Source organism: Lactuca serriola, chromosome 4 (genome assembly GCF_051521515.1).
Source record: "Lactuca serriola cultivar US96UC23 chromosome 4, Lser_US96UC23_V15, whole genome shotgun sequence".
Lineage (NCBI taxonomy): Eukaryota > Viridiplantae > Streptophyta > Magnoliopsida > Asterales > Asteraceae > Lactuca > Lactuca serriola.
The window spans coordinates 384961039-384979453 of record NC_136411.1 but is presented as its reverse complement, the minus strand read 5'-3'; the positions used below and the strand labels follow the sequence as shown (position 1 = coordinate 384979453).

The window sequence follows — 18415 nt, the reverse complement described above, 5'->3', positions numbered from 1 at the left end:
TATTATATAAAATTTAACAATAACATTATTGTTATATTAAAAAAACATGTAAAGATTTCAGTTATATATATGCTTCTGCACAATACGTGGGCATTCGCCTAGTTGTGGGTATATGTGAAGAAGAAAACAAATTTGGGCATCGGAGAAGTACTCTAAGAGATGGTTTGTTGATGATGTGTTGATCTAAGTTATGATCGTGATATTTAATATATTAATTGGAAGTTTGGTAACGTATTAAACATGATTTTTTTCTCCAAATCTCTTTAGTTTTGGAAGGAAACTTAGGAGGGATTGTTATAAAAAAACAACTTCGGAACACCATTTTTATAACTTTCTTCCCAATTATTTTCCTTTCTTTCGTTAAAATGAAAGAATCCCCCCTCCCCCCAAAATAAATGAAAATAATTTTGTCACCTATAATTTATCATTCATTATATCACATGTCATTTTGTCATAATTTCGAGATATTTATTTTTCTAATTGTCAATATATTTCAAATTATCAATTTCAACTTTAAATAAATTTACAGTTTAACCCTTTGTATTTAACATTTTGTTATAATTAACACGTTTAGTATACGGATTTGACAACTAAACACATAATTTTAATTCATTTATTTTTTGCATGTTTTTATTTATTATTTATTTATTATAATTTTTCTTATTTCAAATTTTACATTCAAAGAAACTTTCGTTTAATCATTCATATTTAATGTTTTGTTTTAATCAACTCGTATAATACATGAGTGTCACAACTAGTTATCTCTAATAAATGAAAATAATTTTACCATTTTTCATCCTTTTATACATTAGGCCACATATCATTTTGTGGTTATTTTGAATTAATTTTTTCCCACATGTCAATTTATGGGTTTTCCTATTTTATTAAATTTCATACAATATTTTAATGTAATAATTGCAATAAATAAATTAATAAATGAATATCAATTTCATTAATGAACTTACCTTCTAATTTTAATATTTCTAAATTAAAATTCATTAGTTTATTTTGTTTATTTATCTAAATTATTTGTTTAAATTTAAAATATAAAAAAACATTTCAATTTTAACAATTCATTATTTTTCTTATTTTTTTATAAATTCAAAATTCTCAAATTTAAACCTTTATATTTAACTTTTTTTTTTTTTTTTTTTTTTTTTTTTTTTTTTTAAATAACTCATTTAATACATGAGTCTCACAAATAGTACAGTAACATAATGTAAAACTAAAGCCACCGATTTGTATAACTTTCTTCTCAATTCTTTTCCCTTTAACTTTGTTATTATATATTTTTTTTAAACTTAATGTTTTCTTTTTTGAAAAACACTTCTTTATATATATTGCAACTTTGTTTTCTACGAATTTAATTATTATATACACAATACTTGATAAATTGTTTTAATAGACAGGTTACATTATTATTGTAACTAGGTGTGAACCCCGTGTATTACACGGGTTGATTTAAAAAAAATATTAAACATTAAAGTGTAAACAAAAAATATTTTTTAATATTTTTTAATGTAAAATTTTAAAATAAGAAAGAAAAAAATGTATTTATTACAATTTAATATCACACATATATATATATATATATATATATATATATATATATATATATATATATATATATATGATATTTAATACTTTACATATATAAATATATGATTTTAATTTTAAAAATTGAAACAAACAAAAAATTGACAAGTGGATAATATTTATTTCAAAAATACCACAAAATGACAAGTGTCAAAAGATTGATATATTATAAAAAAGCTTTTATTTATTAAGGAGGATAATGTTATTCTTGAAATATATGGATCATCTTAATTTTTTTAAAAACTAAAAGATATGTGGACAAAGGTGCTACCCCTCAACCAAGTTTGACTCGATTGTTTTGACTTATTTAAAAAAAAAAATATTTGTCTAAACTTCTTTATTAAAAATGAATATCATTATTTTAATATATAGATTCTATAACCATTTATTATAATATACTATTTAAAAGTTTAACGATAAATTTATGCTTTAATTTTGAGATTGATGTTGCATAATTTAATACTTCCAAATTGTCAACGCAGGTGCACCCTGGCCACCTTTATCACACACACACACCCCACACACAAACCGCCTCCTATAAATACTCTGGATCTGTTTTCATGGCGATTGCTTACAATCACTCCTTTCTAAATCATCGCTTCGAATCACAACGTCGATTAATAGACTAATCGCTGAAGATCTGAAGAAGAAACTTCGGAAAATGTCTCCATCGCCTTCTCGCAACGCTTTCGCCATTATCGCTATTCTGTTTCTGTTATTGTCAACTGGTAAGCCTATTGTCTTCTCAAATTGTATGATCTAAACAGGATCTATAACTTTTTGTCGCTGTAAATTTGATTTCCTTATGTCGATTAGGGTTTAGTAGAGAACTGAAGAAATCTACAACCATTGGCGATAGTTTTGCGTCTCCTCCCTCTCCGGTTGAGGTATTCATTTTGATTTTCCATCATTTTCTAATTGTTCTAGAGATTTTCGCTGTGTATATACAGAAATCTGAGTAAATAGCTTAATGCTTGATAAAATTGAGTCACTGAGTCGATATTTTATCGTTTTTGCTGTGATATATACCTTTTTTTTTTTTGAGGAAAAGTTATATTTGGCTCAAATGGATATAATCAATCATATGATAAATGAAATTGATAAAAAGCTAAACACTATAATTACCAAAAGAATAAAATATGAACACATTGGTTTTGAAAATGATTGTGTTCAAATGCTTTTATAGGAAAATGATTGTTACCTTCTTTTAGGCATCATCGCATGTTATGAATAGAAATGATAGTGTTCTGATAAATAACTAATCCCATGGATATTAAAGACTAATGACATCAATAATTCTTTATAATTAAAATAATAGTAATTTAATCAGTTTTTCCAATTAACGTTTGGTGAAATGGAAACTTCGGAGATTCTCTTAAGACATTCCAAGTTCAATAGACTTGGCAACTTGTAACATTACAATAATGTTTTCAATTTTTTAAGTAGTCCTACGGAATTTTGGCTTTCGATAATAAAAAAGATAATGATTAGTTTTTTTTTTTCGAAAAAAAAAACGAGTCTAACAAAGTTCACTAATTATTTTCCAAAAAATATTAATTAAGAAACCACCAATCTAACCATTAAAATAAATGGGCTGAAATCATATATGGGCCTTAATGGGCTGTGATTTCATTTAATGGGCTACGATTTGTTCATAAGCCGATCCCATAAGCCTAAGGTATATGCTTATAATTATATGTCATTTGTCATTTGAAGTAACTTGTACACATAACCACATAAAATATGAGCAAAATGGGTCGAATAAAAAATAATTAATTGGGTTAAATATTGAATAATGAACAGGAAAGTGAAGGAACAACAAGAGTGATGATAGAGTTGGATTATGAAGATGCGGGTCCCAACACTAACAAACGATCTGGATTTATTTTGCCTTCACCTGATTCTGCAGCACCAACACCTCAACCCTAATTTTTATTTTACGTTTTCCGGTTTTTTTCTTTTTTTATCAACATTTACAACATTTCGTTTTCAAACGTTTAATAAATTTGTTCATTTTGGTTACATATGATGTGTTTAGGGTTTTATTCTTTAATCATTGTGGAGGTAGAGACAACAATTTCTTGTTGCCAGGGGCTAGTTGTAATGCATGTATATGTATAAACACAATACTTCAATTTTTGGGATTTCTTAAACCGAAACTCATATGAGAACATTATTAAGAACATAACAATATGTTTACATGGTATCTTCCAAAAATATCTTACTCAATCCCAAGTAAAAAAAACATTGAATTTATCATATCCTTTAAAACTTGATTTTTTGCTTCGACAGTTTCATTTTGTTGTGGTGTGTATGATGATGATTCCAACCAACTAAAAGTATTGTAGATCCATATAATTATCTATGTGATCAATTCTAAGATATTTAATTGAATTACTCAATTGTAAGTCAACCTTTGTTTTTTATATCCAATTTTTTTCAATGCCTAATTTATTGCATGTAAAAGATATACATAATAAAACCAAGTTTCATCATTAATAAAGGTAAAACTAGACTTTTTTTTAAACCAAAAAGTAGTATAATTGAAATCGCACAAGTCATTACACACGAGTTTCAAAATAGGCGATAGCAACTTTCGATCCAACCCGTAACTCGACACCGACCCACCTCGAAAATAAGCGGGTTTGGGTTGAGATTTTTGACCCGCCAACCCTTATATATATATATATATATATATATATATATATATATATATATATATATATATATATATATATATACTTAATAATTATTAATGAAATCTAATTTTCTTCCGTATTCGTAATATTTCATATAATTGTATTCCTTCCATATTTGTACAATCTTATGTGACTAGTTTTTTGCCGGTGCCCTAATAAAAAAACACACATACTCACGAGTCATAAACGAAGAACACATCCACCAGACCGCCACTAGCCAGCGGCCGCTCCTCACCCCGTCACCCGCTCATCGCCGATTCGCCGGTTGCCTACTAGCCCACCTATCGTAGACTTGTCGGCTACTCAGCTTACACACCAACCGACGGGAGAAAAGTCTAAAAATGTGTTGAAAAAACCTCATTAAAAATATATGTTGCTTATTTATTAAACGGGTTATGAGAGTTGGGTTCGACCCACTAACCTGTGAACCCGCGAACCTATATATTTAAACGAGTTATATGGGTTGGGTTGGGTTGAGTTGAGGTATCCAACCCCCAACCCGTGACCCACCAACCCATATATTATATGGGTTGGGTTGAGTTTGTGTTTTCTAACCCGCCAACCCGACAACTTGTGACCCACCAACCTGAATCCAACGTGATTGCCATGCCTATAAATTTGGCATAGTATGATAGAAGAAAAGAATGAGAGACTAGTTTGTTAATTCACTCTTAAGTGCTATATTAACTACAAACTAAAGGAATCAGAGGATTTGAGTGTAACTATCCTTATTTTATTTTGGTAAGTCATTATCCCATAATCAAGGGATTTATAGATTATTGGTAAGAGTATAACTGTGACACTCTTTAACCATACCCGTCCCACCTATTAGAGCCAACCATCTTTTTTTCTTTCCATCCACTCTCCCTCTCGATTTTTTTGTGCTCTCGGTAACCCTCCTTTACCAAAGGAGGATTCAATTTTTTTCTACAAGGAAAATCAAGGAGTTGTCATTCTTGTTAGATCATGTCTTGGGGTGCTTCTGTTGGATTAAGGTGTCTAAGCCCATAACTAAATTGATATGACTTGTAATTAGAAGCAAAATCTTTTTTGGATTGCCCTCATAACTAGTAACCAATAAAAGGATGACATTTGGAAAGAGAGGTTGATTTATTGATCTATTATATGATTAATAAATAGCAATAAATATTTGTTAATATATTATGTAGTTAATATATTAATTTGAAATAGTAATAATTAATTAAGAATTATTCAGAATTAATTAGGATTTAAATATGGGTTAATTAGAATTAATTAAAGGTGCAAGGACTGACTATAATTGTGCAATAGTTGAACAAGAAGGAATTCCAGAACATTCCACTAGGGTGGACAGTTGTGTTGATGCCTAAAGAGAATCTGAAATATTCTTTCTAAGATAAGGAAACTGGATAACCACCTGGAATTAACTAATATTATTTTATTCAGGATTAAGGTATCCAGGGTTATCATCATATCATGTCTAAATATGACCCCTTGGATGCCTTGATTTTGTCCACCACTCCTCCTTTAGAAGAGCCCAAATTTTGGCATCCTCTAATCTATCTTCTTGTGTAATCTTGTTGCTAGGGATTGAGTATAAATCATGAGAAGCACTAAAACTTTGGTGCTAGCTTCTCAAGTTTACAAGGAAGGAAACAACTAACTTGTTTGCTATAACAAGTTTAAGGTATGTAACTCTACTTTGTGATTTTCGAAATTACTAAGGTTCATCATACTTTTGTTAATTTAAATTATGTTGCCTTTGATTGAAGACCTAGATCCTATTATGTTGCATGTGTCCAATCTTAATTGTTAAGTGTTTTCCACACTGAACATTGTAATTGTAATCAAAGAAAACCACCAATGGTATTAGAGCTACTTGGTGTGTCTTTCATTAAATGCACATTTGTGAATCGAACAAAACTTTTTCTCAAAAATTGAACTCGCGACGTGACAGTGTATCTGTCACAACGTGAGCAACACTCAAATCCAATATTTCGGGATTTCTTGTCTAATTTGTCTTATGTGTTTGTTCTTTGATAATTGTATGCTTAGAAATCTATTAAAATCCTATTTTGCATGCTATAGATGATTAAATAAAATCCCTAAATATTAGGAGATAACTTTAGAAAAGATAATGATTAATTATGAATTATCTCTATTGATATAATACCTAATTTAATTAAATGATTAACTAAAAGATAAATATTAAATCCACCCATAAAAAGGTTTAAATGATTAATTAATTGATTGATTAAATAATTAATTTTAAATGTTTATTTAAATAATCAAGTAATCTAGATAATTAATTTTAAACCTCGTTTTTTTTAAATGTTTTAAAATACAACTATATATATATATATATATATATATATATGTGTGTGTGTGTGTGTGTGTATTATAAGGTTAACTACTATATGTGTAAGAAAATTTAGTTGAATCGCTAGTAAGTCTCATTTATGACATCATGCTATAAAGTGGGTATAAGGAAACAACATATAAACTAACCGTTAAATTGGTGTCCTTTTCTCCTACTGTGACATCCCCATTTTCACGGCTAGAAAAGACCGATTTTTGTTTATGCTTTATAAAAATCAGCGTACCTCTTTTTAATAAAAATGTGCAGAATTTGTTCCCAGTGAAACATGATAAATATGTTATCAGGGCATTTCCGAAGAAAAGTATTTTTATTCATTTTAAAAAAATTTGGGATGTCATCGTCAATACAGAAACATAAGCATAAACAGAACTTACATTCATTATCACTAGTGATTTATATATCCTTAATCTCTCAGTGTAATGTGACTTCATATCAACACCTGTGATATAAATAAACTGAGTGGGTCAGGTTGGGAAACCTGGTGAGTACATAGGGTTTTCAACCCACAATAATATAATTATTATGTTTAATCATCAAACAGTTAACCAAATTACTCATCCCCATTATCTTCTTTACTCTTAAGGATCTACCCTAAGAATCAACTATTTCTCATTCATTCATTCCTAAGGATTATCCTAGGGAATAGGTACGAAGTCCATCGTTGTCAATGACACAACTGTCAAGCACCGCTGCTAGTTCTATCACTTAGGCGCAGCTGCCAGAATTGTGACATTCTATGTGAGGCGCAGCTGCCGGTATTGTCCTTCAAGCACAACTGCTAGTATTATCTCATTTATTGACAATATCGTTTTCGAGAGTCCACTCGCAATACATGTCAATGGGTTTTTAGAGTACACCGGTGAACACATCGTTCATAACACCTACAGGCTGCGAGCCTGCTAGTGTTCCATTGGACTGTCTAGAATAGTCTGTGGTTGTCATCCATACTCTACTAGATGACGGGGCCAGCATTTGGGAACAAGGCTTCTTACATCATCCACCTCTCACCCTTACCTCATGGTCTATATCACTTCTCAACTCATCATCCAACTCATATTTCATCTACCCATGTTTTACCCAACATATTATGTAGATATAAATACATATACAATTTAAATCATATAAAACTTGTATAAAATCGTTCATCCGGCATAGATAGCAAGTATACAGATAATATGCACATAAAGAACGTAATTTATATAAAATACTTCATATCTATGTGTAAGATGAAAGGGACCATGCACTCACTTGAAAAGGTGGTGATTCCGAACTCAGACAGCGCTTCGCTTGTTAAAAAAAATAATTTCCTTCGACGAAACCTAGTATTATTACCACTAGAGTTTAGTCTATTATTCGCCGAGACTAATTAATAGTCTAGCTATTATTACTATTATATAAGCGTTAAACAATACTTATGTAACCCATAATAATAGCCCAAGTACTTATTATAAGTTCCTAATAACGTTACTATAATTAAATAAAAACTATATTAAAAATAGCGTAGACGTAGCTCACTTACAACGGGTTTTATAGAAAACCGGGCTTTGCTTGGAGCAGTGTTCCCGAGCCGAAAATCTCTTCTTCTCGGAGCCGTAGAGCACTCCGGGGCTTCCGCCTCGTGCTAGGGAGGTTCCCTAGGCTTTTCGGGGGGTTTTGGGGCTAGAGAGAGGTTCTAGAGAGAGAGAGAGAGAGAGAGAGTAAAGAGAAGAAAGAATGGGAAAGGTGTGAAGAAAAATGAGGGTGGGAGAGGTTCAATTTATAGGGTGAAAATGACTGAACTTGGTGCCACATGTCACCATCTAGTGGCAAGACTTGGGGAGAAAGCAATGGCCAAGATTGTGCCACATCACCCATTTTCGCACAACACACTTCCGACTTCTAAAATCCATAACTTTCACATACGACCTCCGTTTTTGACGTTCTTTATATCCACGCGTAGGTAAAAATAAGATCTACAACTTTCATTTTGACTCCGTTGGCTAATTCTTGACCGATCTTAAATTTAACAGTACAAGGAGATTATACTGTTAAATGTCCGCGTAAAATTCATAACTTCTACATACGGACTCTGTTTCCGTCCATCTTTTTATTGTTGAGTTCCTATTAATGAGATATTCAATTCTCATTTAGGTCGCGTAGGCCAAAAACCGCTCGATCTAAAATTCGAGTTTCGGGCTGTGCACTGCTAAGCCAAATCTTAGAAAATTCATAACTTCCTCATACGAAGTCAGATTTGGGATTTATTTTTTTATATGTTCTCGGTTTAACGTATACTACAATTTTTTTTAGAATTCTAAGGCTAAAAAGTCCTCCATCATAAATTCACTTTTTACGTCTCCCGGTGTTGTGCCGGTTTTGCTGTAAAACTTCGACGGACCATAATTTCTTCGTTATAACTCGGATTTCAACGTTATTTATATGTACGGAACCCTTGAGACGTATTCTAAAACTTGGTTAAGATTATTTATTCTAAATAATATTTTATCAAAAAGTCGTTTTCGACCTCTATTATCTCTAAATTGACTGGCCCGGATCTACGGGCGTTACATCTACCGCTCTCCTATGTGGTGGAGGGTCTTCAACTGCACGAGTTTGATAGGACATAATCACATTAAAAGTATAATGCAATAAAAGTACAAGAACCTTCTTTAAAATCTCACTGTAGTTACTTTAGGAAAAATGTGAAATGTATGCGAATCCATAAAAAACTCACATCGTTCTTTATAAGATGTTAGTGGAGCATGCGTGACTAACCGACACACTAATTTAGGACTACAAAGTCGAATGGTGGTACCAATCGTAAATTATCACTATTAATGGAGTGTTGTGGTTTACCAACACATTTATTCGAGATGATAAAATATATCGAGGTTGTCAAGCGGGTTCACATGGTTATTCACATATTGTTTCTGATCCTCGGTATCCCAGTCACAAATTGAAGAGCATAATATGAAATTAAACATGTCATTGATATGATTCAATGAATCTCAAATGATCTAGGAATTTGACATCGGATTGAAATTGGTGAATTGCTTTACCTACCTTGATAAATTTGCCATTAGATTACAACATCCCTCTTTTTAACTGTCAATTGTATTTTAGATCCTAGCCTTGAATATTAAATTGAGTTAAAATATTTAGGATTTATATCAAATAACTAAAACTATCTCTCTCTCTCTCTCTCTCTCTTATAGATGACTGGAAACGATGAATATATTGCTACTCAAAACTCCATGCAAAGCTCTAACTTCAATCTCTTATCGACTCTGTCAAAAGAGAAACTCACTGGTCCAAACTATATGCACTGGATGAGAAATTTGAAGGTGATGCTTCGATACGAGAACAAGGAATATGTTCTCGAAAAGCCTCTTGTTGAAATCGATCAATCCATTGCTACTCCTGGAGAAATAGTTTCTTTCAATAAGCATTCTGATGACCCCACGAACGTTGCTTGCATCATGGTTGCTACCATGATGCCAGAACTCCATAAGTTCTATGAGGACTACTGGCCATATGAGATGTGCCTTGACCTTGCTGAAAAGTTTCAAGATGGCTAGGCAAGAACGCTATGAAGTGGTCAAGTCTTTTATGGCGTGCAACAGAGGGAGAATCTATTTACGCTCACGAGAAAAGAATGCAAAGATACGTGGAGTGGTTGGAAAAGCTCAATGTGAAATTTGACCAAGAATTGGCTATTGGTATGGTCCTCAACTCTTTCACTTCTAGTTATGATCACTTCATATTAACTTATCATTTGAACAACACAGAGACGACATTGACCCAAATCCATAACTTGTTGCAGACTGTTGAATTAGGGATGAAGAAAATCATGTCCCTTCTGCTATAAGTGCTCCTATCGTGGCTATTGGACATAACAAAGGAAAGAAGACGAAGGATCCATCCCAATCCAACTGGTAAGGGAAGGCCTGTACTGGAGCATCTGGTAGTGGGTCCAATTCGAAGCCCAACTTTGATGTTCCATCTGTTAGTGACCCAAAGGAGGGCATTTGCTTCCACTGTGGCGAGAAATGGCATTGGAGAAGAAACATCCCAAAATACATTCAAGAGCTGAAAGAGGGGAAGATCAAGCCATCTAGCTCCTCATCAGGTACATAAACTATTCATATCAATAACACACAATGTGACATCCCCAAATTTATGGCCTTTTTAAAACTTTTTCTTTATGCTTATTTCAACTCAGAGTGATCATTTATACTTACATAATTTCGTCCCATAAAAAGTATTTATGAAGAAAATGTTTTTCATTGATTATTAAAAACTTTGGGATGTCGTAATTGATACAAAATATAAGCATAAATAGGCCTTACATCAATATTCTTGCAACCTACAAAATCTTTAAATCTCCCAACAAATAATTATATTATCTATCACTACCTTCATATCGTTACGTGTGATACAAAGAAACTGAGTGGGTCAAGTTTGGAAACATAGTGAGCACATAGGGTTTTCAACCTGCAATTCTATATTCTTTAGTCATATATTCTTCAGCATTCAAATAACCCAATTACCCCATTCCCGTTATTCTCACTTCCTAATCCTAGAATGATGGTCTCGAGAGATCTTTTCTAAAGGATCTTTGACAGTAGTCATCTATATTTTTCATAAATGATTAGGAACAACATTTTGATAAAACCTTGGACACAACACGATAGCACAAATAATACTTAGGGTATGCACAACAGTACGATAGTACTTTGGGTAAGCACAACAATACAACAATACTTTGGATATGCACGCCAGTATAATAGTACTTTGGATGGACACGGAAATTCACGACTTATTATTCCACATAACTCTCACATAACCTATCACAACTACTATCTCATACAACCCTAATATACCCTATCGTTTATTATTTCACACATCCCTTTACTACCCAATCATATTATTAATTTCAATATACAATTAGATCAAGTAATAATCATATCATATCGTACAAATATATTAAACACAAAAAAACTCACATAGAATTTAAGAAATTAAAATACTATTATCTATGTGTAAGTTGAAAGTAACTATGCACTCCCTTAAGTTAGGTGAATAACTGGTGATCTCGACAAAGCTGTAACACTCATTTCAGGTATGAGTTAATTTCTAATTTTTAAACCTTCATTTTGGGTGGCCATGGCATGATGGAGCTTCACCACGGTGTGGCAGTACTTTTTATGAACATAGGATTTTAATGACCCGCCACAACATGACCATGGGTGCCACGACGTGGCATCTGCTTTTGGAGAAACCCTAATCCTTAGGCTTTGGGCCCTATTTAAAGGACATTATGGCTAGGGTTTTGTGATCATTCAACTTCCATCATCCTCCCACGCTCAAAAATCCTAACCATAGCCACCTTTACATATTATGAGCTCATTTTTGGTGCTTTTGTGATCATCGAAGGAGAATGAAGCCTTTTGGAGTGGTGGTTCACCTTGCAAGAATCATCCTCATCTTCTAGCTTTTCTTATGAACCTTGGTGTGTCTAAAACTTAATCTTTATGTTGCTAAGATGCTATATCCAGATATTTGTCCCTTATTCTTCATCTCTTGGTGGGTTGGGGTGGTTAAGTAAGATAAAGTTTTCAATTTTTTAAATCTCTAGGACATTTGGGGTGTTTAGTGCCTTAGATTTGAAGTAAGAATGAGTTTTGGTGTCATGCATGTAATCTTGGTCATCAAACCCTTATTTTTCCCTAACATGAGTTTAAGACATGCATATCTGTAAATCACATATTTAGTGTTGGTGCTAGAAACTCTTCTGGAGCTTATGGACAAGGAAATTTCAAGATTTAGTGCTTAATGATTAAGTCCATGTTATGTTTTCCCTTGTTTGGACCTAGGGTTTGATATCTTGATCTGTTGGAGGGTCATAAGGGATAAAGTTGTAAAATTTATTCATCCAGACCATACGAAGGACCTGATATGGTCTTTGGAGCTCTTAGAATCAAAGAAAACGACTTAACCCATAAAGTTGCTAAGAACTTAGTGGCTACGGTGTGGCCTTAAATCGCCACAACATGGCGTCTGTAAAATTCCCATCTGTATTATCGTTTATGGGCAACGACGTGGTCATGGATGGCCACAATGTGGCGGTCGACTAAAGTCAACTTTGACCGCAGACTTTGACCATTGACTTTTAACTTGGGTTGACTTTTGGTCAAACTCCTAGTTTTAGATGGAGGGCTAAGGGTTTACCTTGTGTGACTATATAGGTGGTGTATAGCATCTGTATTTTGGTTGTGAGAGTAGTTGCAACAGATTATCGTCTGAGAGGTGAGTCTCTTCACTGTACTCGTGAGTTGAAGGAACCAATGTCGGGCCACTGGATTATGTTTGTAGGATGCTAGTTGTCTTTATGACTATTGCATGCGTTTGAATGTTTTATATGGGCAGCGACCGATTATGTATGTTATGGGTTGGGCCTGATTATATATGTTATGGGTTGAGCCCGATTATATAGGTTGGGCCTGATTATAAATGTTATGGGTTGCACTCGATTATATGGGTTGGGACCAAATTGCATGGGTTGGGCCCGAAGTAATGTATTTTAGGATTGGGTCTGTTGCATTTAATTTATGGTATTCTTGGGAACTCACTAAGCTTTGTGCCTATGGTTTCATGTTTATGTTTTAGGTACTTCCGGTTCCAAGGGGAAGAGCTCGACGTGATTGCATCACATCCACCGGTGTTCCGCACTCTATGATTTGTTTTGTATTATAATGACTTTTGATATATTTTCCTTATACTTTGATTGGGTTTTATAATGAATGGATAATTGTTTTTGTTTTTTTTTGACTTAAATAAAAATTTTACTTAGTATGTTTGGGACATTACAAGTTGGTATCCAAGCCTTGGTTTGAGGGATTCGGGCACATTCTTGAGTGTGCTTGAACTCAAACTAAGGAGTTGGTGAAAATATTTTGAAAAAGAAATAAAAATCTAAATTTTTTCTAAAAGAAATGGGATATGATGCTGTCACACCCCCAAACCGGAACGGCAGAAACGTTCGGGGCAGAGGACATCATGTTTAGTATCACAACAAATGCATTGTAGTAATCAAAGTAATAACCAACCATTGCATTAATATTAAAGTGTTTACAAAGTATGTGATTCACAAAAGATTGACTCCAAAAGTAAATAACAAAACAAGACATGAAGCTACTATACTCCATCTTCTGAATCTCAGTGCGCGTACCTGTCTACTAGTTTCCTGAAAATACAAGTTATTTTGAAAGAGTAGATTAGCATTTAAGCTGGTGAGTTCATAAGTATTTTAGTTATGAAAAGTAAACTAGAAGTTCTTTTGAAAAGTTCGCCTGTTCCTCCATAAAATCCTATATTTTCTGATGTGATAAATTGAAGGGTCCAGTTAATGGTTTGGTCTAGGCTTTCGTTTGTAATAGGTTATTTTGAGTCAGTATACAATTTTAGTAGTTTTTATGTAGTTTACGGTCGTGTGATGAGTTTACGACCATAAGCTTGTTTACGGCCGTAAACCCAAGGCCGGCCCAGGTCCACTATATATAGATGCTAGCTAGGTCATTTGATGGTTGTTGATGCCACAAAGTTTACGGTAGATATTCACAAGTTGTACCATACGTCTTTTATCAATAGAAGCGTGTGCAATCTTGTTCTGATTTCTTCTTTCTACTTCTTTCTCGTTGTTATTCATTGTTTTTGTTATTTGATCACTGGTAAGATCCGTTTCAAGACCTTACAATTGGTATCAAAGCAAAACCAGTGTCAAAGCATCCTACAATCGAATTTTTGACCATATTCTTCATTATTTACTGAAGTTGGTGTTTGCTGCAAAAGGGTTTCAAGCTTAATTCAAAAATCACGTTTTCTTGAATTTCTGGGAGATGACCAGAGCTTACGGCCATAAACACAGATTACGACCGCAATCTCAACTCAGTTCTTGAACCGTAAACTTCGTTCTTAGGCCGTGAATAAGTATTCTTCAACAACCGGAAACTTGGACTCTTAGACCGTAAACTGAGACCACAAACTCTTTATGACCGTAAACTCCCGACCGTGAACAGAGTTTACGGTCGTAAACACTCTTTTTACCGTGAGCTATTGTTTGACCGGAAACTCAATTTTTTTTAATTAATAACTTAATTTCTAATTAAACAAATTTTAAATGGATTCACAAAGTCAAACACATCACCATGAGCTGGAATTTGTAATGGGCACAACCACTCTAATCCCAAGACTATTGTCTGCTGAAGGTTTTCTTAAATGGAAGTACAAGATTGAGAAGTATATCAAAATGAAGGACTTCCAAATTTGGAGAAGCAGCGTAAAAGATCATCACAGAATAACGACAACTGTTGCAGGGCAAGTGGTTGACAAAAAAATTGAGAATTACACTGATGAAGACTTTGAGAAGGTTGAAGAGCAAGAAAGGGATTTGGCCACTCTAACCATGGCTCTGTCTCCGGATATAGCTCAAGGTTTTAGGGAGTATACTTTAGCAAAGGCTTTGTGGGAAGCCCTAATTGAAGTATATGAAGGGAATGAAGATATGAAGGAGAGTCGCCAGGACATGCTGCGTCAAAGGTTCAACATGTTCAATTACATTCCTAGTGAGACCCTGGAGGCACAGCTTCAACGATTCACAACTCTCACCACTGAGATGAGCATAGCTGGAATCTTCTTGACAAAGTCTGAAATAAACAAGAAGCTACTAAATGCCCTTCCAAAGTCATGGGACATGAATGTAGCAGTTATCAAGAAGACCAAAGACTTAAATCACCTTACTCTCGCTGAAGTGATGGCAATCATCAAGGTGTGTGATATTGATGATAAACAGCGGGAGATAAACCATGTGAATTCGTACTCAGCTGAAAACCTTGGATTCTCATCTAACAATGCTCTTTCATCTCTCACCTTTACTTCTACAGGTCAGCCCCTTGCTGCTTAGCAAGCTCAGATTCAGTCTTTTTCAACTCCATCAACTACTTCACTTCCCGCTGCATCAGCCATGCCTTTCTCTTATAACCAATCATTCGCTGCTACTCAAGCTGCTTCAACTTTGGCCTCTTCCTCAAACAACAAGGAGGGTGATGAAAATCTTGCTCTCGCTACAGGACTTGTTAACTGCTACAATGCTCTTGTGGCTGGAGATCTTCTGCCACAACTGTCATTTGCTGATCTTGACCAGATTCATCCTGAAGACGTAGAAGAAATGGATATTACATGGCAAATTGCCATGGTAGTTTTCAGGGCAAAGCAGTTTGTGAAGAAGACTGGGAAGAATAAATGGGGGATGAGTGCTGATAAAAAGGTAGGGTTCAGCAAGGGAAAGCTGCGTTGTTTCAACTGCCACGAGCCAAGGTATTTTGCTCATGAGTGCCCGCAGCCGGATAGAAGATTGAACAATGACCGGACAATGGTTGCAGTAGGGAACAATCGAAGCGGTGCTCAGGTCAACAGTGAGAAGGCCATGGTTGCTCAATCATTTGGCTGGGAGTATCAGACGCAGTCCCTGACTATATCAAGACCTGAAAATGCTCATTTGGCTTAAGCCAGTGGTGAAGCTTCCGCAGAGAATGTTGCAGCTGAAGATCAAATGATGGAGTTGCATTTTGCATTGATGGTATCTTCTACTTCTGAACCGAAGAAAAGTGAGGTAAGTTTGCCTTCATGCTCTCAAGCTTGTATTGATTATGTTAAAATTCTTCATGAGGAAATTGAAACACTATGTAGAGAAGTAGAGGACCTTAGATATGAGGGCTATCAACTTAGAAAAGGACAAAAACCTCTTAAGGCCCAGTTAGAAACTAAAATAAAGGACTTTAGAAGACTTTAGGAAGACTACAGTAATAAATGTCAAAATTATGATTACATAAAGAAAAAGAACGCTGAGTTAATTACTGAACTTGAAACATTAAAGGGAAATTTTGAAACTGTTGATTTTTATTTTAGAAAGTTTGATGTTTCAAGTGAGGTAGTTGCGAATATGATAGGCCAATGCATGCAATTTAAACATAATCAGTCAAAGGGTCTAGGGTATGATAAAGTACCTCCTCCTTTCAACCATTCATATCAATTTTAACCTTTATCCAAGGAGGAGATTGCCAATGAACCATTCATGGTTTATGGCAAGCCGTCTGGTTTTGTTTTGGGAGGATTTATTAATGTTGAAAGTACTAACATTTCTACTTCTCCTACAGATCAATCCTTAAATCAGTCAAAGCATGAAGTTGAAGGATCTGTTTCTGAAAATAAAACTGAGTCTGAACCTGGAGTTTTAGTTTTAAATAAAGACTTTAATTTTTCTGATGTTGAAAGTGACAATGTTTTTTGTGAATTTACTGCACCTTCTGATACTGGTTTGAATGTTTTTAAAGTGTTTGATGATGTGGTTGACAATTCTAATGTTTATGCTCATACTAATGAAAAACCACCAGTTTCACAAGTTTTTCCACTTGATACACCCTCAATTGTCTTACAACCTAATTCCTGTTCATGTTCATGTGAGAAAAGCAAGGGTATTGGTATGGAAAACAAATCTGAAAAATGCAGTACAAGTTTTAACAATAACAAACAGATTTGTTTCAATTGTGGTGTTGGTGGTCATATAGCTAGGAATTTTCCTAATAGAATGTTTGTACATTTTGAGTCATCAAGAGGAAAGAATGAATATAGAGGAAGGTCTTTAACTAGAAAGTCCTCTAGAATTTGTTCTCGGAATGATGATTGGAAGGACGATCGTAGTAGAAAACGGGTTGTGTTTCAAAAGCATAAAAAGGTCTTTCATAACAAAGTCCCAAACAGTTTGCCAAAACCGAACATGGTGAAGCCAAGGTCAGTTTCGTCAGGAAGCAGCAATGGGTCTTCAAACAATTTAGATAGAAAACCCAAGTGCTCAAAGCAAACTGACAAAAATCATATTTCAAAATCATCCGGGACTGTTAGAAAACCTAATTATCAATGGTTGCCCAAAATAACCTCCAATCCATCTTGTGTATCCTCTGAAAAAATTGTAAATAATGATAAATCTGAAAAGGCAACGGGACAACCTAGGAAAGTAATGACATGGGTTCCCAAATCTAAATAAACCCGCACATTTTGCAGGGACAGTTGCGGGGGAATGTCGTCAGACCGTGGTTCGTCGACAGCGGTTGCTCCCGACATATGACAGAAGATATCTCCCAACTGAACAACATTCAATCTTTTAATGGGGGGTATGTTTCCTTTGTGGGTGGAGAAGGTGGAAAGATCACTCAGAGAGGAACCGTCACAAATGGGGTGTTAAATTTCGAGAATGTCAACTTTGCTACCGAATTAAAGCATAGTTTGTTAAGTGTGTCTCAGATATGCGACAAAGGCTATTCTACACATTTCACTGACAAGGAATGTATGATTCTCAAGCCAGGCTTTGTCATCCCTGAAGAGTGCATTCTTGTCAAATCTAAAAGGGATGGGAATGCTTACATCATTGATATGAATAGCAATCTTCCAGAACAAGTTACATGCCTCTTTTCAAAGATCTCTGAACAAAATGCAATGCTGTGGCACCGAAGACTCAGTCATGCTAATGCCGAAAACTTGAATCGTCTCTCAAAGAATGAGATGGTCCATGGTTTTCCTGTCAAAGACTTTATAACTTTTGAAAAGTGTATGTCATGTGCCCAGTGTAAACATCACAGAAAACCACACTTTCCAAAGCAAGCTAACTCAATCAGTCAGGTGCTTCAATTGCTACATATGGATTTGTTTGGACCAGTCAACATTCTCA

General features: G+C 34.2%; 1 long non-coding RNA gene across 1 annotated transcript; it reads left to right on the top strand.

Annotated features, from left to right (window-relative positions):
- The first annotated feature begins 2157 nt into the window (after window positions 1-2157).
- Window positions 2158-3749, top strand: LOC145100795 (uncharacterized). Its single transcript, XR_013705254.1, has 3 exons — window positions 2158-2324; window positions 2413-2483; window positions 3400-3749. It is a non-coding gene; the product is annotated as an uncharacterized LOC145100795 (long non-coding RNA).
- The last annotated feature ends 14666 nt before the right edge of the window (window positions 3750-18415 follow it).